Raw genomic sequence first — 24180 nt, forward strand, 5'->3', positions numbered from 1 at the left:
CCCTTTCCAGTCGAGCTGGTGTTTTTTCCCTCTTATTATTTGACCTATTCGGATCTGTTTGCGGACTATCGCCTTTACTATCCTCTATATAATAAAATATTCCTTCAGTCCATTTGTTTGGAGTGGAAAGTTTCTTTTACGTCTCGGATGGAATCCCCGAACCTCTCATAACAGGGACGGAAGAGGGACAGCAGCAAGGGATGCAGCAGAGAAGGGGCCGCGGGCCAACCCCAGCAGCGAGGACCCTTCCAGGGCCCCATGCGGACTCTGCGAGGGAGCAGTACTCTCCTTTCACAGGTGGCACTCAAAGACACACTGAGCAGCACGGACCGGGTCACCAGCCCGTTTCCTAGGACACACGGACCCTCTGTTTGCCGGGCTAACACTCAGGGCTCGGCGCCACTCCGCGGTGCCTTAACCACGGCACCGGCAGGGATTCTTCCCTAATTAGTCCAAGCTCCGGGGCTGCATGCGAAATGACAGCCCATCTGCCCAGTGGCTCTGTGTCCTGGGGAGCGACAAGACGCCTTTCCCCCTCTTGCCGAGCTACGGCTGGGAAATGGCATCCTGGGGCGCTCCACTGGGGCAAGATCAATGCTTTCGGGGAGCCTGGGGCAACACAAGGCAGCGCCCAGCGGCGCGCACGAAGGCCAAGACAGAGAGCCTTCCCAAATAATGGAGCCAGTCGCCACCGCCAATTAGTCAGCCATGAGCCCGCCAAGGGCATCTCCGTGGGGTTTTCCGTCGGTGACTTAGATCATCCCATCCTCCTCTCCAATTGTGTTGTAAGGAATAATTGTTACTTTAAATGTCGTTTTGGGTTATTTTCTTTTTTGTTGATCAGTCTGGTGTGGACAAGGAATAACACCGCGGAGAGGCGTATTAAGGTGGAAAAGCCTGATGATATGCACAGGTCCCAGAAGAGGGGGCTCCTGGGAGGAGCACCCAGGGAGCTGCTCAACCAAGCAGGTGGGGAGCAGAGTGATGACCTGCTGGCAAGTGCCTTTCTGGGGGTCCCAGTGGAGTACAGAAGCAAAAGGCACCAGGGGACTTCATTGGCGCACTTGAATGTCACTACCTCACAGTCAGGGGAGGGCAAGAGGGGAACTCATGGCAGGGACCAGCCTTATCACACTAACCTAGTGTGTGTCGGGAGGGAGTTGTGCTCACAACCAGTTTGTGGGGATGTTGAGGCATCAAGAAAATATGAAGATTTAAAAATTTACAATATGGTACACCTTAGAGGTACCATGAAAACCACAACAAGGAGAGGCCATGCAATTCCCAGTCAGGAGACGGGTTCCACATGTAAAAAGATGTAATGAAACATCAAAAGGTCTCCAAGTTGGAAAAGAAATAGCCCAAGGAAGTGTAGGCGCTGACTGGGCACTGAGCTGTTTCTCACAAGGGCACCTATGTAGTAGGTTCTGGAGTGAGTAACAGCGGTGGTTTATGTATTTAATAACATCCAATATCTAATATGGGGAAGGTTCACTAGTTTAAGATAAACTTTAAAATAGGGTTTCTCAACAGTGGCATGACTGACATTTTGAGCTAGATAATTCTTTGTTGTGGAGGGCTGACCTCCACATCATCCTGCCTCTCCCCATTAGATGCCCAGAGCACTCCCATTCCTGTTACAATAACCAAAAAGGTTTCCTGATATTGTCAAATGCCCCTGAGAGACAAAAATCACCTCTGGTTGAGAACTACTGCTTTAAAGTATTCAATGAGGAATACAAGAATTAGTTCTAAATGTGCTGGGAAAATAAATTATAAAATGGGAGGGCAGGGAACCCATCTATTTAGATCCTTATCTCATATAATACACATAAAGAAATTCCAGGTGAAATAAAGAGTAAAATAGAAAACTTGAAACTATGACATGGCTAGGAAACTAGCTAACGTCTGGATAAGTAAGTTTGGAAACAGAGGAAGTCATCACAAAGGAAATATTGATACTTTTGACCACGTAAGATTAAACTTTTGTAAAAGGAAAAGGCAAATGACAAACTGGGAAAATATTTACAAGCAATAGGACCAAATGGCTAATATTCTTCATAAATAATGACAGTATCAATAAGAAAATGGCTAACGCATCAAAAAAACAGGCAAAAGACGTGAACAAAGATTTTACAGTAGAAGAATTACAAATGTCCATATTAAATACACAAAAATTTTGTCAATTTCACCAAGAATTAATGAAATGAAATTTTTAAAGTAATGAGTTTCCATTTTCACCCTACCCAAGAGTCAAAGATCTTTTTTAAAATAGTAATACTTAATGCAGGTGAAGATATACATAAATGGGTACTCTCTATATCACTAACGATAAATAAGCTGGGCCTTCTCACGCATTTTAGAAAACAATTCGGTGGAGCCGGCCCCATGGCGTAGTGGTTAAGTTTGGCGCATTCTGTTTCGGCAGCCTGGGTTTGCAGGTTCGGATCCCAGGCGTGGACTTACACCACTTGTCAGCCACGCTGTGGTGGCGGCCCACATACAAAATAGAGGAAGATGGGCACACGTGTTAGCTCAGGGCTAATCTTCCTCAGGGGAAAAAAAAAAAAGAAAACAATTTGGTAATAAGTATCAAGAGGCTTAAGAAGGCTCCTATCCTGTGACTTTGTTTTTCTTTCTTTTTTTTTTTTTTTTAAAGATTTTATTTATTGATTTTTTCCCCCCAAAGCCCCAGTATATAGTTGTATGTCGTAGCTGCACATCCTTCAAGTTGCTGTATGTGGGACTCGGCCTCAGCATGGCCGGAGACGCGGTGCCTCGGTGCACGCCCGGGATCCGAACCCGGGCCACCAGCAGCGGAGCGCACACACTTAACCGCCAAGCCACGGGGCCGGCCCTGACTTTGTTTTTCTACTCACAGAAAGTGTAGTGGGTTGAATTGTATCCTCCTCAAAAAAGATATATCTGGGGCCGGCCCAGCGGCATAGTGGTTAAGTTCGTGTGCTCCACTTCAGCGGCCTGGGGTTCACAGGTTTGGATCCCAGGTGCAGACCTATGCGCCGCTCATCAAGCCATGCTGTGGCAGCATCCCACATACAAAATAGAGGAAGATGAGCACAGATGTTAGCTCATGGCCAATATTCCTCACCAAAAAAACAAACAAATAAAAAAAGATATATCCAAGTCCTAACCCTTGTTACCTGTGAATGTCACCTTTTTTAGAAACAGGGCCTATGCAGATGCAATTACAGTCACAAGTCGCTGAACAACAGGGATACGTTCTGAGAAATGCATCGTTAGGTAATTTCCTTGTGTGAACATCCTAGAGTGTACTTACACAAACGTAGATGGTATAGCCTACTACACCTAGGCTATATGGTACTACTCTTATGGGACCACTGTCATATATACAGTCCGTCATTGACCAAAATGTTGTTATTTGGGGCATGATGGTAGTTAAGCATCTTAAGAAGAAATCATCATGGATTTAGAGTGGGCCCTAAATCCAAAGACTGGAGCCCTTATAAGAAAAGGAGAGGACACAGTGAGACACACATAGAGAAGAAGGCCACGTGAAGACAGAGGTAGAGATTGGAGTTATTCTGCCACAAGCCAAGGAGCGCCAGGAGCCACCAGAAGCTGGGAGAAGCAAGGAAAGATTCTCCCCCTGGAGCCTTCAGGGGGAGAACGGGCCTGCCGACACCTTGGTTTTGGATTTCTGGCCTCCAGAACTGTGAGAGAATAAATTTCTGCTGTTCTAAGCCATTAAGTTTGTGGTAATTTGTTGTGGTGGTCCCTGGGAACTAATACACTATGGAAACAATCAGCGATGTGAACAAAGGTTTATATATAAAGATGTTCATCTTTGCATTACTTATAACAGCAAAAAATTAGGGAAAACTTAAAGCAGTGAAAAATAGAAGAAGTGTTAGGGAAGTTATAATATATCCATAATATAGTATGCAGCCATTAAAATATGTTTTGAGGAATTTCTAATGCCATAGGAAAATATTTACAGTATAGAAAGTAGAAGATTCAGGAAACAAAAGTGTATGTATAATCACCCTATGTTCATTGCAGCATTATTTACAATAGCCAAGATATGGAAACAACCTAAGCGTCCATCGACAGATGAATGGATAAGAAAAAAAATTCTATAACTATGTTTGGTGACAGATGTTAACTGGACTTATTGTGGTGATCATTTCACAATATATACAAATATCAAATCATTACGTTGTACCTGAAACTAATCTAATGTTATATCAATTATACCTCAAAAAAAAGTGTTATATATCAATTATACCTCAAAAAAAAGTGTATGTACCATGTGATCCCCAAATGCAACCATATATAATACACATGCTTATTGCCCTGATGAATAATATGAGTAAAAAGCCCCAAATAGAAAACAGCACTTGGAGTCAACAATATACTAAAAGAAAAATAAACCATGACTTAGGAGAGTTTATCCCAGGAAATATATCATTATTATTATGAATATAATGAAATACATTAATAAGTCAAGTAAGAGAAACCAGAAAAGGATGTTGAAGAGACTGATAAAATTCAATATTCAACCCTTAAAAAATATCTAGGAAAACTAGGAATAGAAGGATTCTATAATGAGTATTTCTTGAAAACAATCAGCCAATATCATTTTTTGGTGTGAAAAGAAAGCTTTCCTATTAAACAAAACTAAGATGAATGAATACTATTACCATGATTATTAAAACTGTTCTGGCAGTTTTTACCAATTCAATAAGACAAGAAACAGAAATAAGGGGTCTAGTTATAAGAAATACAGAAATAGAATTATTATCTGCAACAATAAGACCAGAGAATAGATTAAAATACTATTGCAATTAATAAGTGTTCATATAAGGACTGGATAAAAGAGGAAAATTCAAACAGCTTTTAATTATACAGAAAAAAATGGAAACATAATAGATTTACAATACCAATAAAACCCATAAAACATCTAGGATTATCTGTAATAAGAAATATACATGAAGAGGGCCGGCCCCGTGGCTTAGCGGTTAAGTGCTGGCGCTCCGCTGCTGGGGGCCCGGGGTTCGGATCCCGGGCGCACACGACGCACCACTTCTCCAGCCATGCTGAGGCCGCGTCCCACATACAGCAACTAGAAGGATGTGCAGCTATGACGTACAACTATCTACTGGGGCTTTGGGGGGAAATAAATAAATAAATAAAATCTTTAAAAAAAAAAAAAAAAGAAATATACATGAAGAAACCCCACAAAACTCTGTGAGACACAAAAACTTGAATAAATGTTCCTGGAAGGTTAATTAAAATACTGTGAAGAAAGCCACTCTTGCCAAATTAATTTAGAGATATCAAAGAATTCAATAAAAAAACTCAAGGGGATTAATTTGGAATTTGACAGAATTTCTAACATTCATCTGGAATAACAGTTGAAACACACACCTACATATAAAAATTTGTGTCTAAGTCCCTCTTTACAATCTACTTAATAATCCTGAATAAAGTTAGTTTTATTTGGAGATTCATGAAATAAGTCATTCAATGTCTCTACCTGTTCTTTTAGTGGTTAAATTAGTAAAGAAGAGATTAGCATTCATTTCTTAAGAGGCTTCAAAATTGAAGGGAGTTTTTTAAAAAGTTTTTTTTTCTTGTGCATTATTTCTTTTGTACTTTATTCCTTTTTATCCTGCCTAATTTCCTCTAGGGAAATGAGAACCCCTGCAAAGCTGGTTATTTAAAAATATCCACTGAAACCTTTTTATTTATATACTAAACTTTATTTTTATACTGGTATAAAGACAGGTTGGTATAATAAAAGAGTGGTCTAGATTTGAATGCCTCTTTTTCAGTATGTTCCAATTTACTTATTTTTGAAAAGTAGATTAATATACCTACCTCAAATATTTGCTGGGAGGATACAGTCACGTAATAATTATGTCACGTAATGTGAAATAAAAGAAGAAAAAGAGGAAAGAGGGAGAGGGAAAGAAAAGGAAGTTGATTCTCACAATATGTGTGATACGTTCATACGCCAGTAATAAAATTTCATTTCATTATATCTTAAGTTTAATAAAATCTTAGCATTTTAGAAGATGTACTAAATGAGCACAGAGAGCGGAACTGACATGTACAAATCAGACTAACTCAGTGAGGAGCCAAAAGCAGACCACAAACCAATCTGTCGACAACATTTATGGAATCCCACTATGTACTCAAGTGATTCAGGGTTCTGGCTCTTAACTCTATAGTGTAGCCATGGTTTAATAGTGAAGAAGTGTTGATATTCTGAAGCAGCCAAAGTCTCATGCATTATAAAAGTCAAGAAACAGAGACTGATGAGTCCCATCACAGCAACAGTAGCCCTGTCTTGCTCTACAATATTATTTTGTTTTACCGCATATGGTCTGGACTCCAGGGCTTTATTTATGTGCAGTGGGGTGGAATTAAAGCTGCCAAGAGGAAATCTTAATTTTTTTTTTTACTTATGCATATAAAACAAGTATAACTTTCCTGAATGCCTAACTGGTAAGCTTATAATAATTTTAATATTATCAAGTTAACAGTCTGAGTCCTTTTTTTTTTTTAAATTTTTCCCCCACACTGGTCAGAGTCTTTAGTGAGAAGACACTAATTTTAAAAATGTCACCGAATAAGCTCTAAATTAAATATAATCAAATGCAAAAATATAGGAAAAAGTCAATCAATGTTCAGGAATAGGTAGGATGTACAAAAAAGGTGGGCCTTAAAGCTGTGGACAAATGTAAATAACTAGAATGGGCCAGGGAGGGCATTTCAGTGTGGGAACCATGAAAAGGAAAGTAAGAAGACAGGACTGGATGCAGGTGAGTGGGCAGCAAAAGTCTACAATTAGAGAGGAAGTGGAAGAAAAACATGGATAGATAAAATGGGCTCAGATTATGCACGGCCTTAAAAGCCAACACCAGTAGCTTGGATTTGGTCCTATAAAGAAGATACCATCTCAGGAGGGTTCCTGGGTAGGAGAGACCTTATAAAAGTGAAATGCTGGGAAGGTGAGGCAGACAGCACTGTACATGGGACTCAAGTGGCCAAGAGGCAGGAGGCAGGGAATTACCGAAGTGATTTCCCATATGAAATCATTTTTAACACAATCTTAAAAATCTGTAATGCCTGGGAACTGACCAGAGTTATTTGTACACAGCAAACAGTGGAAAAAGAGAACAGGTGGCAGTTCCAGGCCGGGGAGTCCAAGGTCAGCCATTCTTTGAACTTTACACTTTGCATCAAGGTGGTCATCGGTGTCATTAAAAGGGTCCAGGTGAAAAGCACCCTAGCTGGGCTTTAGAAAATGTGAAACAGAATGGAATTACCACTAGTTAAGACAGGGAAACACACACAGTACTGCAAGTATTTCACACTGTGTCCAATACTTGGCAAGATCTCACTGAATAAATACTACCTTTATGTGAATAGCAATTTGCAAAGGCCTTTCACATGTTATATCAATAACTGGTATGTATATAGCACTTACTATGTGGCAGGCACATCTAATACAATCCTAGGAGGTAGGTACGATCATCCACCTTCCCAGATGCACAGAGGGTAGTAACCTGCCCAATGTCATGTCGCTAGGAATGCTGGAGCCAGGACTGGGACCCAAGGGGCTGACTCCAGGCCTGTGCTCTTAACACTACGCTCTATTGCCGCTCATCTGACCTGCTCTTCCAAACAACCTATGAAGTAAGTAAGATGAATCTGATTTGTTTGACAAATATTTATAGAGTTCTGACTTGCCAGGCCCCATCCTATGCACTGAGTTTGCAATAATGGATGAGCCACAACCCCTACTCTGAGGAAGCTTACAGTCTAGTGAGCAAGACAGATGAATAAATCTACATTTCACTGGTAAACAACAGAAACTGTAAGTTTACATAAATTAAATAACTTATCCAAACACACAGCCACTATAGAGGGTGGTTAGGCCAGGACTTAAATGCTGACATTACATCTCCAAGTCTAATGCTTATTCCAAGTAATGTTGTTACTTCCTTTTCTGGCTTACTGAGCAAAAACAAAAGAAAAAAACATCATAACCAGGATTATGTAGTCTAGCCAAACTTCTACAAAAAGAGCCTGATCTTCGTAAGAAGGAAACATTAAATGAAGCCATTGTGATTCTGATGCAAACAGCACAGGCCAATATACCACATATTGGTTCAAGAGTTGAAAAATGTATCATTTCAAACATTAAATGTCCTGCCATCAATAATTTTTGCTAAAATTATTTCAGATGCTTTGGGTGAATCACTCACAGTGCGCCACTTTTCTCAAGGAAAACCAAGATAAATCCTCGTGGGCTGAGAAGCTAAAGATGGGGCTGGCCCCGAGGCTTAGCAGTTAAGTGTGCGCGCTCCGCTGCTGGCGGCCCGGGTTCGGATCCCTGGTGTGCACCGATGCACTGCTTCTCCGGCCATGCTGAGGCCGCATCCCACATACAGCAACTAGAAGGATGTGCAGCTATGACATACAACTATCTACTGGGGCTTTGGGGGAAAAAATAAAAATAAATAAATAAAAAAAAAAAAAAAAAAAAGAAGCTAAAGATGGCCCAACAGATTCAGTTCCACAGTAACTAAAACTATTTTTCACTTTTCCTTCTGCCCCTTAAATCCCCCTGTAAAGGAGGCCTAGAATCCTCCTTTTACATGTAAGAGAATTGTCCCAAACTGCAGAACTGTACCAGCCTGTGAAATTTGTTTTACCAGATTTGAATGGCCCATTACAGCTTTCCAGTATGAACCACTATTACTCACCGTACGACATTAAGCCCCTCTCAGTCCAACCTCAAGTGCAGCAAGGATTCATTAGCTAAGTCTTAACTCACCAGGGTACTTGAACATGGCACCCAGAGCCATGCCAGCAATAGATCTTTTTACTTTTTATTTCTCAAAAGGATCCTGACAGGGATCAATCATACATGTAGTGTAAGTAGCTAGTCACTACCCTATGACTTGGAGGGTGAGAATAAAGGCCTCCTGGGCCCCCAAATGACTCCTGTCCCAGCCTGTCAAAGTCACTGAATTTAAGGAAGAGAGGTTTGATTGTATGGAACTACAGGCTTATTAAAGAGGTTGACAGGTGTTTACCAAACACACATTATGAGCCCAACACAACAGGAGACGCGGCATGGCCACGTGACCAACGATAGGGGTCAGAGTTCACCAGTATCACTAAGATAGAAATGTAGTGTTCTTCAACAATTTTAATATCTAATTTATTTTTAGTAGAATGTAAAGTATTTCTAAATCTTTACAGGGTTCATGCATGGGGCAGCAGGCTGTAGTTGAATGAAGGGCCTCGGGGCAAGTCTTCTGCCTACTTTTCCAGCCTCATTTCTGAGCGTCCAGCGATCCAGCCCCTCTGAATGACCAGCGGCTCCCCAAGCCGCCCAGCTTCTTTGCCAAGCTCTGTGCTAAGCGCTGCGAATACAAAGATGAACGCACTGTCCCCGCCCCCAGCAGCTCACATATAATTAGGAACCAAGCGCAGCACCAGAGACCAGTACAGGGAATTAGGAAGCTCCAAAGGGAGGCAGCCAACCCAGCATGGAGAGCCCGGGGCAGGCAAGCAAGGAGGAAATGACCCGGGCTGAGGCTTCAGGGATGTGGAGGCTCCCCATGCAGCTGCGGTGGCCTGGGCGGGGGCTCCAAGGCATCCACCCCGATGTGTGCAGGAACCAGAGTTCTGTGGGGCTCTGAGCATAATGGGTATGGCAGGGAGTGGTGAAATGTGAGCTAGAGAGGAGGGCAGGGGCCCATCACCGGGTGACTAGACTGGAGCTGATGGGGAGCCACTGAAGGTTGGTCTCCTTCGGCTTTTATATCTCCTTTGGCTTTTTAGGGAAGAACGTTCATTGTAAATACTGTAGGAGGTACATATGAGGAAAAAGAAGATGAAAAGTATTCAAAATTCCACACTTTAGAGATAACCACTGTTAACATTTTGATATGCAATCTTTTATATATATGTGTGTGTATTTATATATATTATATATATAATTACATATCCTAACAAATTTATTTTTCTTCAAAAATGAGATCATTTAAAATGTGGCGTACACATACAGTGGAGTATTATTCAGACTTAAAAAGGAAGGAAATTCTGACACATGCTATAACAACATGGATAAACCTGCAGGACATTATGCTAAGTGAAATAAGCCAATCAGAAGAAGACAAATACTACATGATTCCACTTATGGGAGGTACCTAGAGTAGTCAAATTCATAGAGAAAGTAAAATGGTGGTTGCCAGGGGCTGGAGGAGGAGGGGGAAATGGGGAGCTGTTGTTTGATGGGTACAGAGTTTCAGTTTTACAAGTTTTGGAGATTGGATGCACAATAATGTAAATATACTTAACACCACTGAACTATATACTTAAAAATGGTTAAGATGGTAAATTTATGTTATGTGTATTTTACCATAATTAAAAATAAAAAATATAAATAAATAAAATTTGAAAAAGAGAATCACTTAATAAAGCTGTTTTAATACTTTTTTCACTTATTTTTGTGATCATCTTTCCACGTGAGACAGGTACACTTCCATCAAGGTTTCAGATAACTGTATAGTATTCTATTATAGAGATCTACCTTAATTTATTTAGCCTAGGATAATTATTTTTTAGGATGGAAGAAACCTGCAAATGCTTGGCTGATGGGAAGGAGTCAGTAAAGAGCAGAGAGAAACAAGACCACAGAAGAGAGAGGAATAATAATAGAGCCAAGGTTCCAAAGGAGGCACGAGGAGCCTCATGATAATGGGCCAGGCTTAATCGTGGGGAAAAACGGATGCCACATCCTCTGAGGAAAGGAGATGAAGATGGATATGAATATATTTGGACGTGTAAGGAAGAGTTTGGGCAGCTGAAGGAAGTCAAGAGACTGGACATCTCAGTGAAGCTAAAGAGGTAGAGGAAGTAGGATATGAAGGAGCTGGAAGGATACATAGCTATGTTCAGAGAATGGGATACTGGGGTTAAGATTTCTGAAGTGAAAAAGTACCAGCTGGACAAGAATTTGGGTGCAGGGTCAGGAGTAAGTAGCTGTGGTTTAGTGGAGGTGAACTCATTAAGAAGGTCCAATGGATTTTGAGGCCAGATTCATAGTCAGATCATCTAGGATGGTGCCATCACCAAGGGTTATGACAAGAGTCAGCGAGGAAAGGGAGGTATGGGAAGACACAGAGCCAGGTCTTCAGGTCTTCAAGAAATGAACAGAAGTGACTGGGAGCTGGATGGAGAGTAGAGATGAGAAAGGGTGAGAGGTGGTTTACCACATTTAGCCTCAAAGTTGGGGATGACAAGCCTCCTCATGCAGTGACCCATTTAGGAGGGTGAGAGAGCAATCAGCCAAAAGGTCGAAAACTGTATTAACCATGGACTCTCTAGGGTGAAGAGGAAAAAATGGGGGGAAATCAACAGAGGACTAGAAGTGAAAAATTTAAGAGGGAGTGAAAATACAAGATGTTATATATGGGAGTCGGGGAGGTGGGTATGAGAGGTCGTGTTGGCACAAGTTATGGTCCTGCAGGAGGTAGGAAGACGTGGGGTTACGGACATAGGTGGATGGCCAGGCTTGAACAAAGGAAAGAAAATGACGGCAGGACCCAGGTGTGGTCTCAGAAAAGTGGTAAGAACTGCTATTAAGTTTGCAGAGAGACAGCAATGAGACTTCTAATTCTCAGAGCACATTCTCCAGTACCTCCAAATTCTTTACCATGGTTTATTTTTCTCCATAGCACATTAGCCATACACTATACTATTTCCTTGTTTATTTCTCGTCAGTTTTCCCCACTAGAAGATAAAGCTCCCTGAAGGTAGGAACACTGCTCCATCACCAGCACCCAGATCATGTCTGCACATAGTAATGTCTCAATAAATCACACTTGTTGAATGAATGAGTGAATGAATGAATAAATAATAAAAGCCAATTAGGATTAGGATATCCCATGAGGTTTGCTAAAATGGCAGGGAGGGTCTCCCCTAGGAGGAGCTATCTTACAGTGTTCAGTCTGAGAGGGACAGAAAATGTCAGCCAGGGCTTCCTCCCAGGCTATATATACTCTTCTTTTAATTTCCCCTTCATCATGTGACTACTTTTTCTGATACAATAAGACTCAGCTTGGGTGTCACCACCTCTGGGAAGCCCCCCTGATGGCTCTCCCCCTGTCCAGGACAGCTCTTGGGTGCTCTCAAGGCACCCTATGATTCTTCTATTATTAAGCTTACCCTACTGTATGATAACGGTTTACATGTTGGTCTCCCACACCAGACTGAGCAAGAACAGCATATCTCAAACACACAGTAGGGACTCCATAAATATTTGCTGAATATATAAATGAAAAGCACTGGACATGTGAGTTGGTCAATAAGAGCCCACATTTTTCCTTCTTTGAAGCTCAACTCGGCCATACACTAATTCACACTTTGGCCCCACTGAGCAAGGGGAAGCCGTTGCAAGACAATCAGGTGGGAAAACAGCTTAGCTCCTAACACCAAAGATAAGTTGGAGTCTTTCTGTTTAACATAAGATAGGGGTCCACTGTCTTTCATGTGCCCATTCCCCTGCCCTCTGACCATAGGCATGCCTGTGATACTATGACAGAGCATAGAAGTACCTGGGCTGCCTTGCCCACCTGTGATGCTGCCCAGCTGACAGAGCACCATAGCACTCCTGGGAAGCTTTTTAAAAATGTCGGATTTAATTGGTCTGGGGTGCAGCCTGGATTTTTCAGTTCTTCAGATGATTCTATTGCACAGCCAGGGTTGAGAACTTCTGCCCCCTAGCTCCTTGTCACTTTTTCTTGGCTTGTGGCGCTGTCCAAGGTAGCAGCTCATCAAGCACTCCCCCCCCCCCCGCCCCGCCCCGTATCTGCCCAACCCAGCCATGGGCAAGGGTCAATTGTTGTTTGAACAACCCAGCAGAAGGGCGCTACACCTTAGGACAGTACCAGAAGCCAAACCACACTGTTAAGTGTACTGGAGGAAACCACACTTTTGTGTTCAATCTAAAACTGCGGGGCTGGCCCGTGGCTTAGGGTTAAGTGCACGCGCTCCGCTGCTGGCGGCCGGGGTTCGGATCCGGGACGCGCACTGACGCACCGCTTCTCCAGCCATGCTGAGGCCGCGTCCCACATACAGCAACTAGAAGGATGTGCAACTATGACATACAACTATCTACTGGGGCTTTGAGGAGAAAAAAGGAGGAGGATTGGCAATAGATGTTAGCTCAGAGCTGGTCTTCCTCAGCAAAAAGAGGAAGATTAGCATGGATGTTAGCTCAGGGTTGATCTTCCTCACAAAAAAAAAAAAAAAACCCTGCGTTGTCCAATAGCCACACATGGCTATTTAAATTTAAATTAATACAAATTTTAAATTTTTTTAATTAAAATTCAGTTCCTCAGTTGCGTTTTCAAGTGCTCAACAGTGCTCAATAGCTAGTGGCTAGTGTATTGGACAGTGAAGAAACGGAACATTTCCATCACCACAGAAAGTTCTATTGGATAGTGCTAATATAAAAAATTCCTTTCTTCAGAAAAATAACCTCGGTGGTTATATTCATTTCCTGCTAATATGGGAAAACTGAGCCAGGTAGTATGCAGAGGGTGAACAAACTGAACCTCTGGTCATTTCTTCTCAGCAGTGACATCTAGATGAATAAGGATGGCCCTCTATCCTCCTTTTCAGGAACGAGAACTAAGAAAGTAATTCTATGCTCTCATAAACAAAAGTTTTCTTGAATAGTTCCATATATGTACTAGGGCAGCAAGTGGCTTTCCAACTTTTTTGATCATCACCGACAGTAAAAAAAATACATTTTATCCCACAGTCCTGTATACAGATATATATATGTATATAACTGAAACTAAAAGTTTTACAAATCAATAGTTATCCTTACTACATATTACATTTGGATATTTTATTATTCTATTATATTCTATTTTCTGTTCCACTAAAAAAATAAACCTACTTAACTGTTTTTGTAGCCCTACAGTTTGAAAAACCACCATCTTAAGATATTAGTTGTCCACACAAGACTGGGACTCGACTCACACTGTAGGTTAATAGCTAATTATATAATAATTAATAGCTAACATTTATTGGGCACTTACTATATGCCAGGCACTGTGTTAAATGTTTTATATTCATTATCCTATTGAACTCTCACAGTAACCCCATAGAATAGTTGTCCGAGAACTGTGAAAGTCTGAGATTTTATGCTATTTGCACAAGTTAGCCTGCCACAGTTTCATGGATTCTGGAAAAAGACACAAGACTCCTGGGTCAGAGACAAAGGACTTTATTACTCATAGCAATAGCAGTAGCCGGAGTATCAGCATTTTCTTGCACTAGTTCCCCAGCTCCAATTCCTGCAAGTTGTCACAAAGAGGGCCTTGTAACTGCACACGCAGTGAGTAGCATTACTGGAGAGGAACTCTGAGCTGAGGGAACTCAAATCTATTATACTGGATATAAGCATGCCTGCCCTTTGCTTCTGAGGGCAACACTACCTCTATCATCCAAGACTGTTCACTACATGAACATCCTTGAAAAGACAGTCTAGAACAAAAGTGCAGTCAGTGCCTCTCTTTGTAAGACCTGTCAAAATGCATGGGACACATGGAGAATTGTCTCCCAACAGGAGGTATCATACTTATCCTCACTTTGTACATGAAGAACCAATGGCTTAAAAGCGATTAAGTGGGACCGGCTGAGTGGCATAGTGGTTAAGTTCGTGCGCTCCGCTTCATCAGCCCGGGATTCACAGGTTCTAATCCCAGATGTGGACCTACACACTGCTCATCAAGCCATGCTGTGGTGGCATCCCACACACAAAATAGAGGAAGATGGGGACAGATGTTAGGTCAGGGCTAATCTTCCCCAGCAAAAAGAGGAAGATTGGCAATAGATGTTAGCTCAGGGCCAATCTTCCTCACCAAAAAAAAAAAAAGAGAGAGAGAGAGAGAGATTAAGTAATTTATTCCAGGTTACACAGCTAGTGACCCAGGTCTATATAACACCTAAGCCTATGCTGATGACACTTTCTTTCACAGTCAATGGACAGTACAACAGGAAAAGAGAAGATATTCATCACTCATTTGGTGATTCAGATGTGAAATCTGTCCCTACAGAGAGCAATTAGCTATATATAATTTGTAATAGGCCATTTTTTTCACATTTTCTTCACGGACCCCATAGGAAAAGTATCAAATGAACAGGGATTGACAAACTTTTCCTATAAAGGGCCAGATAGTAGAGATTTTCAGCTTCATGGGCCAGATGGGCTCTGTTTCAATTACTCAACTCTGGTGGCAATGCAGAGCAGTCACAGGTAATATGCAACCAATGGGCATGGCTGTGTTCCAAAAAACTTTATTTACAAAATAGTCTGCCAACCTGTGTCCTCAGATAACCCAGTGGGATACAAAAAAGTTACATAATATAATTTCAACACACAAAGAAACAATGATTTAATTGAAAAGACAAGGTAAATATGCAATAAGCAAGCAAACCAGGAGATACATGGAACTGAGGTGAGTCGGGGTTCAACATCAGAGTCCTGTTGAGTCAGCCAGGATAAAGAGCATGTCAAGAACTAAGGTAAAATATTCATAGACTAAAAGTAGAATGGAGTCTACACATCATCTGTGTGATGACTGTGGTCATGCCAAGACTCTAAGAAATAAATTATGTGACTTCCAAAGGCTTTTTCTAGCTCTTAGATGCTCAATAGGGGAGCAGTTATCATCTAGAACAATCCTCTTTAATTTTCCATGCGATAAAATGAGTTAAAACCTGTGTTATGAATAAGGAGGAAGTAACAGTGAAAAAAAAAGTTACTCTGAGCCAGAGACCATGCTAGGGATTTCACAAATATTGTCCAATAGCTAATAAGCAACATCATTTCTGAATTGCCAGATTTACGGCTCTGTAAGTCAATATTCACTTGCCTCAGTGGCCTGATCTTAAAAGACCACAATGTGCCACTATTTGATCACAACAGTATCCTTTCCCCAAATTAGTTAATGGAAAATTTCTGTCTAAATTTTTACAGGCATACACATACAATAAAAATTGTGGTATACAGGGCTGGCCCCGTGGCTTGGTGGTTAGGTGCGTGTGCTCTGCTGCTGGCGGCCCCAGTTCGGATCCCAGGTGCACAGCGATGCACGGCTTCTCTGGCCATGCTGAGGCCGCGTCCCACATACAGCAACTAGAAGGATGTGCAGCTATGACATACAACTATCTACTGGGGCTTTGGGGGAAAAAAATAAATAAAATAAAATAAAATTAAATTAAATTAAAAAAAACTTTTGGTATACAAATGGCAACCCACTGCTTTTCATACAAATCAATTTTTATGCCACATACAAGCTCAAATTATAAAGGAAAAACACCAATCAAAATGTCATAGAAAAGATAATCAGCTTTCTCAAGAACAATTCTATTAGCTGCTAAAATTACAGGGAGATAAATACGGTTCTTGTGAACACTGTGCTGTCACTGACAAGACTGGATAATTTTTCAAAATGACATACTTTGGAAGTCTGGGCTACGTGGGAACATAATACCACAAGGAAGAAAACTGTCACCCGTAAGTTAATATTCCTGCTACCGCATGTATGCATAGTTTAGTTACCAGTGTTTCTATGTAAATACACTTTAAGTTTTAGTGAAAAATAGAATTTAGAAATTCCAGGAGACGTATTTCCTTTAGAAATTACAGGACAATTACATTACAGAATTCTAATTATAATTCACAAACACTCCAAGTTCAGGAAAAAATAATATATCTATTTGGATTGCTTTACAATGGTATCAACATTTCTTAGTCAACACCTTTTCACTCATAAACCAATAGAATGAAAAATAATCTGAAAGACTATTTTATTGACCAGCCTAGTTAAAAAAATAGAACACCCATTTTAGCTATGTACAGTCCGTTTTAATTTATGCTTTAAAACCATTTAAAATATTTCTTTGGCAGCTAAGTCATCATACGTGTAAAAGAAAAAATAAGAAGTCTACTTTGTTACTAAATGAAATGTCTGATGAAATGTACAGCTATGCTATTTTTGGAGACATTCACGTTTACATTTAGTTGAAAACCATTATAATTCATTATAATTATTTAAGAGTTAAATCACACCGTTTAAAGGACAGGCTAATTTCCTCTACTGCCATAGTTAATTACAATCACTTCTTAAGCTTTGTCTATACTTGCCTAAAAGTATTACATGACTTTCAATGTTTGTTCAAAGACACTTCATCTCACTCCTTTGTATTCCACAGATGGAGTCTGCATACTGTTCTCAGAGATGGACGTTTCTGCAGCCTTGAACAAAATCTGAATATCTTAAGGATTTTTAGGATGTTAGATAGAGCCTCTGTACTTTTTAAAGAAGAAAAGTAACCATGATGACAAGCTGTGGCCTCTCCTCTTCTACTTGACAAGTGATCACTTATATTTAGTTTGACCTCTAAGGAAAACTGAAATCTACTTCCAAAATGAAAGATTGGACTGGGGGAAAAAAAGATTCCCAGCCTCAATTTTAAGACATCTCCCTTTATATGAAATTCTTAAAACAACATTGTTTTCCATTTATTATATTAAGAATATATCATGAAGCATTTACAGGCAGGAAGTGATTTTGGAAAACAATTTAGAATGCAGAAAAAAGTGGGAGATTGATGGGATGGACATATCTATTCAGACTATTTGTGACTATTTGCTACAAACCAGTATGCGGAAGTTAGGAAGGGGGAAGGAAGACTGAACTCTGGAGACACAATTTGTAGTTAGTCTCTGGGACACCCAGGTTTCTTTGGGCACCAGGCTGTCTGTCCAAAGGCATTAACCTTCAGAGGCCACAGGCCGGCAGCAGTGAGGTCTCTTCCAGCCTATATGTGCAATGACTCCCCTCTCACCCATCCGGCCTCATCCTACACAGAAAACAGCTGTCATCAGCTCATTTCTGCCCTTATGCAATGCTATACAATGTTTGAGTCTCACAGGTCTGCAGATGTCCATCTGTGTGTATCACTATCGCACTGCAATATGGGAGGTGAAGTGGTTGAACTCATGGGCTCTGTCACCAGGCTGCCCAGGTTCAGCATTCGGCATGGAGCCCTTGGTAAGTACTCAGTAACGCTGCTTGTTATTATTAGCTATTACATATGTCTTAGATCAGTGTTTCCCAAAATGGGCCCCAAGCCTAGTTTCAGAGGCAGTATTTTCTATTTTACATCATGATCCAGTATAAGCACGTACATTTATATAATAACAATACAAATAATGATCATGCTTACATAGTGCTCACAATATATGGCCTGGGCAGAGTAGAGTCAGGATTTGAACCCAGGGGTCCTGTTTCTGCAGTGCTCTTACCCACCACTCTCCACTGCCTCACAGCCTTGTACTTGCTCTACATGGGGGACCCAAGTTTCATCAAACACTGGTAACCCTCACTCAGAGGGATGCAGTGATCCTATGTTCCATTTCATTGAAAAAAATCCTGACCCTAACCTGTTAACGCTGATTCCATGACCAGGACATGTGGTTTGAAAAACACTATGCTAAGTGTTATATGAAAAATTTCTTGGAAAACATTAACAATAAAAAAGTTAAATAAGTATAGGGATCTCATCTTAGAGGCTTTGCTATGCTATTGTGCACTGTAAATCTCCAAAAAAAAAAAAAAAAAGAGGATTATATGGAACATTTCCTAAAGGTATTCTTTTTTTTTTTTTTTGAAGATTTTATTTATTTATTTCCCCCAAAGCCCCAGCAGATAGTTGCATGTCATAGCTGCACATCCTTCTAGTTGCTGTATGTGGGACGCGGCCTCAGCATGGCCGGAGAAGCGGTGCGTGGGTGTGCGCCCGGGATCCGAACCCGGGCCACCAGCAGTGGAGCGCGCGCACTTAACCGCTAAGCCACGGGGCCGGCCCTCCTAAAGGTATTCAAGCATCCCCATCCTCTCATGGGATGGACACTAATTTGGGAAATGTCATCCTAGAGTGTTAACACCTTAAGGACAGACACAGTTTAGGGGTTAATTTAACTTCTATTTTAGTTAGTGTGCACAAACACATTTGACAAATTTCTAAGTAACTGATTGAGGGAGAGTCCCTCCCAGAGAAGGAGAACCCCCAGGATCCTGAGCTCTGGCCTGCGGATAGGTATCCTAGGTGCCTAGGCTGGGGGACGGAGGGTCACTCACCCAAGAAATATGAGAGGCAGTGTCTTGCGAAAAAGTCTAAGTAAAAATATGTCCCTCTAAATGGTCAAAATAATGGCTTTAATGACAGCAAATTAGTTAAAAATTTGAAACAACATAGTAGATGCTAAATAAAATATCATTTCAATGGTTTTACTAAAAATAATGGTAGGCTATTTTTCAAGTGGATTTGTTCATCCACAGGGGCTGAGCTGGGGAAGAGCATCTGGGTTTGAAGCCCAAGGGAAAGAAACCAGACATGAAGAGCCCAGGAGAGGCAAAGGCTTTAGCCACTCTTTGAGGTACAGGTACTCATCCATCAGACTTCTCACAGGGTCTCTGTGATGGCTGGAGAAGGGGCGGGGAATGGCTGTGCATCATCATCAACTCCAACCTCTCTCCAAATCTCCCTCCCCTTGAAAAACTGAAAAATGCAGAAACTGACTCTAAGAATAAATGATTCTATAATGTGCAAAAGAGCAAATAATAAAACAAGTTCAAGAACACAGACACCTGAGGCCAAGCATCTAAACACTTCTGGGTGATGCTTACTTTTGTGACTAGCCGACATATGGAAATTAAAATGAGAAACTTGAATTTTAGAGTAGGGGTGAACTTCAGCATAAAACACCTTCTTCAGAGTAACTGCAAGTGTTTTTTCATAACAACAGGATTACAGAGTGAAATCTTGCTCCCTGGTTCTTTTTTTTTTTTTTAAAGATTTTATTTATTCATTTTTTTCCCCCCAAAGCCCCAGTAGATAGTTGTATGTCATAGGTTCACATCCTTCTAGTTGCTGTATGTGGGACTCGGCCTCGGGTTGGACGGAGAAGTGGTGCCTTGGGGCGTGCCTGGGATCCGAACCCGGGCCGCCAGCATCAGAGCGCGCGCACTTAACCGCTAAGCCACGGAGCCGGCCCCTCCCTGGTTCTATCAATGCCAATCTCCACTTTCTTCTAATTAAGGGATAATTGCCATCAAGTGTTATCTCTGTGGGAAATGAGTGGAGAGAATTTAGAACTTCACTGTCCAGTCTGGTAGCCACTAGCCCCATGTGGCTATTTAAATTAATTAAAATTAAACAAAATTTAAAATTCAGTTCTTCAATTGCACTAGACACATTTCAAGTGCTCAACAGCCACATGTGCCTCATGGCCACCATTTTGGGTAGATCATAGAACATTTCCATCACGGCAGAAAGTTTTATTGGACAGTACTGATCTAGAAAAAGGCCATTTACAGATGCTAAAAAGAAAACTGTTCATTTCTCACTTGGTAAAAGAGTTCCAAGCTCTCCCTAGCAGAGCTGGCTTGTAGGGTTGAATCTAAAGGCTATTGCCAAAGATTCCATTATTGTCTCAAAATATCATTCCAACAGGCCTAAAATCTCTTTGCATTAAGACTTTCCATTGCCACAAATTATCTTTCAAAATCCAAACATGCCAAGAAATGATATTTGGTGATAACAATAGTTTGTTAAAGTTCCACTAATTTACGAGCTAGTTTGCAAATGCTTAGAGTAACTTATAGAAAAACAGAAAGATACATGGCACCATCAGCACCAGGAATAAAAGTTTACAGTTAAAATAAGTAGGGATGCACTTCTATTGTTGCCTTAGGATAAGGAAAATATTTATTACACACCTGGGACTGTTCCCAACCTTTTCATGAACTTAGACTCTGATTCAATAACATTTGGTCTTTGTATCACATTTTGAACTTTAGTACATAGTTCATTTGAGCCTCACAGAACCTAATCACTGGAGTGTGGATTCTGAGTGCTGTAGATTCTTCTTGTGAAGGCGACACTGAGAGGTAATACATTATCTTGTCAGTGTCTGTCTTGCTTAATTGGTTTCTGAACGGATCCCAAATGGCCAGATTATAGGGAAACCAAATGGCTGGGATTGCAGGGGCCAGCCAGCTTTTCCTCTTTGGTGGCTCCAGGCTGCCCTGCTAATCTGGCCACTGGACTGCAGAGGTGTGCCTAGGTCACAGAGGAAAAAAAGCAGGAGTACAGACAAGAGTGTAAAGCAAAGTGCCCTCCCTCTTGAGGATCACAAAGCAGGCAAAGTGAGCACAAAAAATCCTGCAAGCTCATCGTAAGCATGAGTGTCGTAGTTCTAGAACAAAGCCTAAACATTGGGCATTATTACGTTCATGCAAAAAAAAATTATTCCACAGAGCAAACTGTCTCCCTTGCAAAGCAACCTGTGAATGGCATTTGATAAGAAATACACGAATTAAGCAATTCCTACAAAGCACTTAAAATAATCCAAGCAGATTGCCTTCAGCTAATGGCAGATTATAATAAACATGCATTTTCCAAATACTTTAATGTGTTTGTTCAATATCATAACATCGACCAACTAGTCATTATTGTTAGCAAAACTTCTTCATCCTTTTATTTACCATGTCCAGTTTTTGAATTTCCAACTTGGGGAGCTTGCAAAACATTTATTAAATAATGTATAAATAAAAGACACACCATTAAGATTCCTATGCTTTGCCTTGAAGATTAAACTCACATTTCTAGTTCATTAGGAGATGGCCGCTATAGCTAATCTTGGAAACATGGTGTCTCTAGGACACAATAGAAGAAAAAGTTTGGAATTTAATAATGAGAGCTGAGACTAAAATTCTTTGATCTGCAAATATCACATATATGAGCCTAACACTTTTTCCTTGCAAACTTTAACTAGGTCAACTTATTAACTGTTACCATGGAGTTTGTACATCCACATTCGCCTATCCTTTTGATGAACTGCAGCCCGGGATGGAGTTACAGCCCTGCATTATTAAAACTCTGCCTTTGATTCAAGCAGAGAAATGAAGCAGCAGAAACTAATATCACCGGTTAGGCTCTGTTGTTGTAATAGATCCACGAACTTTTTTTTTTTTAATCCAAGAATTTGGATTAGTATATTTGGTTCCCTCATAAGACCTTGCATGCAGGAAGTCAGAATGGGTTCACTCAGGGAGAGGGGCTTCCATCCCAACCCGGCTAGGTTCTCACATTCGTAGTCACAATTCTGGCTCAGCCGTGAAAGACAGTCTGGCCGGAATAACCCTGACAAAAAAATCAGTGAAGTGTTTGGGATATAATAAAGCGTTGTGGAGGTCGGGGTGGACGCAGGAGACGAATGAGTAAAGAGAAAAGGAATACGAATTTAAAATGGGAAAACCCCTCTCTTTCTCGATTTGATTCATTTAAGGAGGAGAAAATCACCAGACAAGGGCTCTCTCCATAACCCAAAGCTAGTCACTTTTTTATTGCAACGGATGACAGCCTCGGTAACCCACCCACCGCCCTCTCCCCGGAGAAACCGAAAATTCCATTTCTTCCCAAGTGTACACCCAGGACAGGAAAGCGAGACTGTGCATTTAGAGTGGGGGGCGGTGCACAGGGCAAGGCAAGTTCGTGCCTCCTCCCCGGACCCCCTGCTTCCCGAGCCAGCCTCACTTGGCTCACGGTCAAGTGAACGGCGACGAGCAGTGAGACCGGGAGGCCAAACTTGGGGTCGCTTCCGACCAGAGTCCACCCGACAACAAAAGCCCGGGTATCTGGATGGGGCGGTGAGTGGGGACACCTGTCAAAGGACGGGACCGGAGCCGCAGCCGGCGGGCGGCGCAGAGGCTCGGCGGGCGGCACTGCGGCGGCGGTGGCGGGGACCAAGCGCGCCGGCTCCACGCTCCGGGCGCGGGGGAGCGCTGCCGGGGAGCCCGGGACGCCGCCGGGCACCGCGCCGCGCTCGGGGCGTGCGCCCCCCGCCCGGGGCGCTGCGGGGAGGGGGCCGGAGCCGAGCAGGGCCCCGCGGCTGGGAGGACCCCGCCGCACAAGCCCCGCTGCAGCGCCCGCCAGCCCCGGTCTCCGCCTCCCGGCTGGGCGCGGAGCCGGGTCCGACGCCCCCTGGCTGCCCGGCGGGCCCGGGCGGAGGAGGGGGCGCCGCGGGCGCCGCGCCTACCTGCTCCGGTGCGGCGGGGCCGCGGTGGCCTCGCGGGGCCGTGACCTGCGGCGGCGGCGGCGGCGGCGGCGGCAGCGGCGGCAGTCGCGGCGAGGAGGGCGCTTCCTTCAGGAAGGGGTGGGATCTGCTCGCCCGCCTGCCCGGCCCCCTCCCGCCGCGCCGCAGCCCGCCCCCGACTTATTCTGGGGTCCCCGCTGCGAGACCTCCCGCGGAGAGCGCGACCCCCAGGGCCTCCAGCTTCACCACCCCTCGGGGCCCCCTAATAGTTACCTGAGCGGGAGCCGAGTGTGGACTGCTTCTTTCCAAAGCCTTTGTGGACGCGTTTGCCTGGCGCTCCTCGCCCAACAAAAGGCAGGACGGAATCTGGGATCCTCCTCCTGGTGGTTATTTATTCCTGACCTGTTGTAACCTTCGGGCTGGGTTGCTTCTGTCCACACACCTAGGGCTTTTGCACATAGCCGCTAAAATTCATCTTCATAGCCACTAGTTCGCCGCCGCTCAGCGCTCTCCCGCGGTTTCCTTTCATTGTCAAGAACAAACACAGGGCCAACTTGTGACCCTGGCAATGAACAGCGGACTCCAAGGCCGCCCTCCCAGCTCCAACTTGCTCTCTTCCTCCCAGTGTCTCGTCCGAGTCAGTTATAAAACTGTATTCATCGGCATGTTCATAGCTTCCCCCACCCCAGACCCCATTCTACCCGTGGCACCATGTCAATGACCTCTAGCAGCAGTGTGGATCAATGCCGTTTTTATCACACGCTCCTTATTAACTTCTGTTCCAAACATAGCCTCATGGGGCTCCCACAGTAGGTCCTCCTTTATCAACCTCCCTTAGTCAGACTGACCTCCATTATTTTGGGGGGCCTCATACCACACCTGTATCCTTTCATCTGTTACCTCTCAAAGCACACGGTTCAAATTCTCCAATTCAACATTCCAGAACTCTCCCTTCCCCCACAATTCTTGTGACTATTGTCTACGTATATGTA

At 42.6% G+C, this 24180-nt stretch overlaps 1 protein-coding gene across 2 annotated transcripts in view; it reads right to left on the reverse strand.

Moving 5' to 3' along the window:
* TMEM150C (transmembrane protein 150C) overlaps positions 1 to 23258 on the reverse strand; it is a 91900-nt gene extending 68642 nt beyond the window's left edge. For both annotated transcript variants that reach the window (XM_087434501.1, XM_087434500.1), the window contains exon 1: positions 23192 to 23258. The gene's annotated coding sequence lies outside the window, so the exon portion shown is untranslated. The remainder of the gene's footprint in view (positions 1 to 23191) is intronic.
* Positions 23259 to 24180: the final 922 nt, after the last annotated feature.

Source organism: Ceratotherium simum, chromosome 8 (assembly GCF_057802395.1).
Source record: "Ceratotherium simum simum isolate JZ-2026a chromosome 8, ASM5780239v1, whole genome shotgun sequence".
NCBI classification, from domain to species: domain Eukaryota; kingdom Metazoa; phylum Chordata; class Mammalia; order Perissodactyla; family Rhinocerotidae; genus Ceratotherium; species Ceratotherium simum.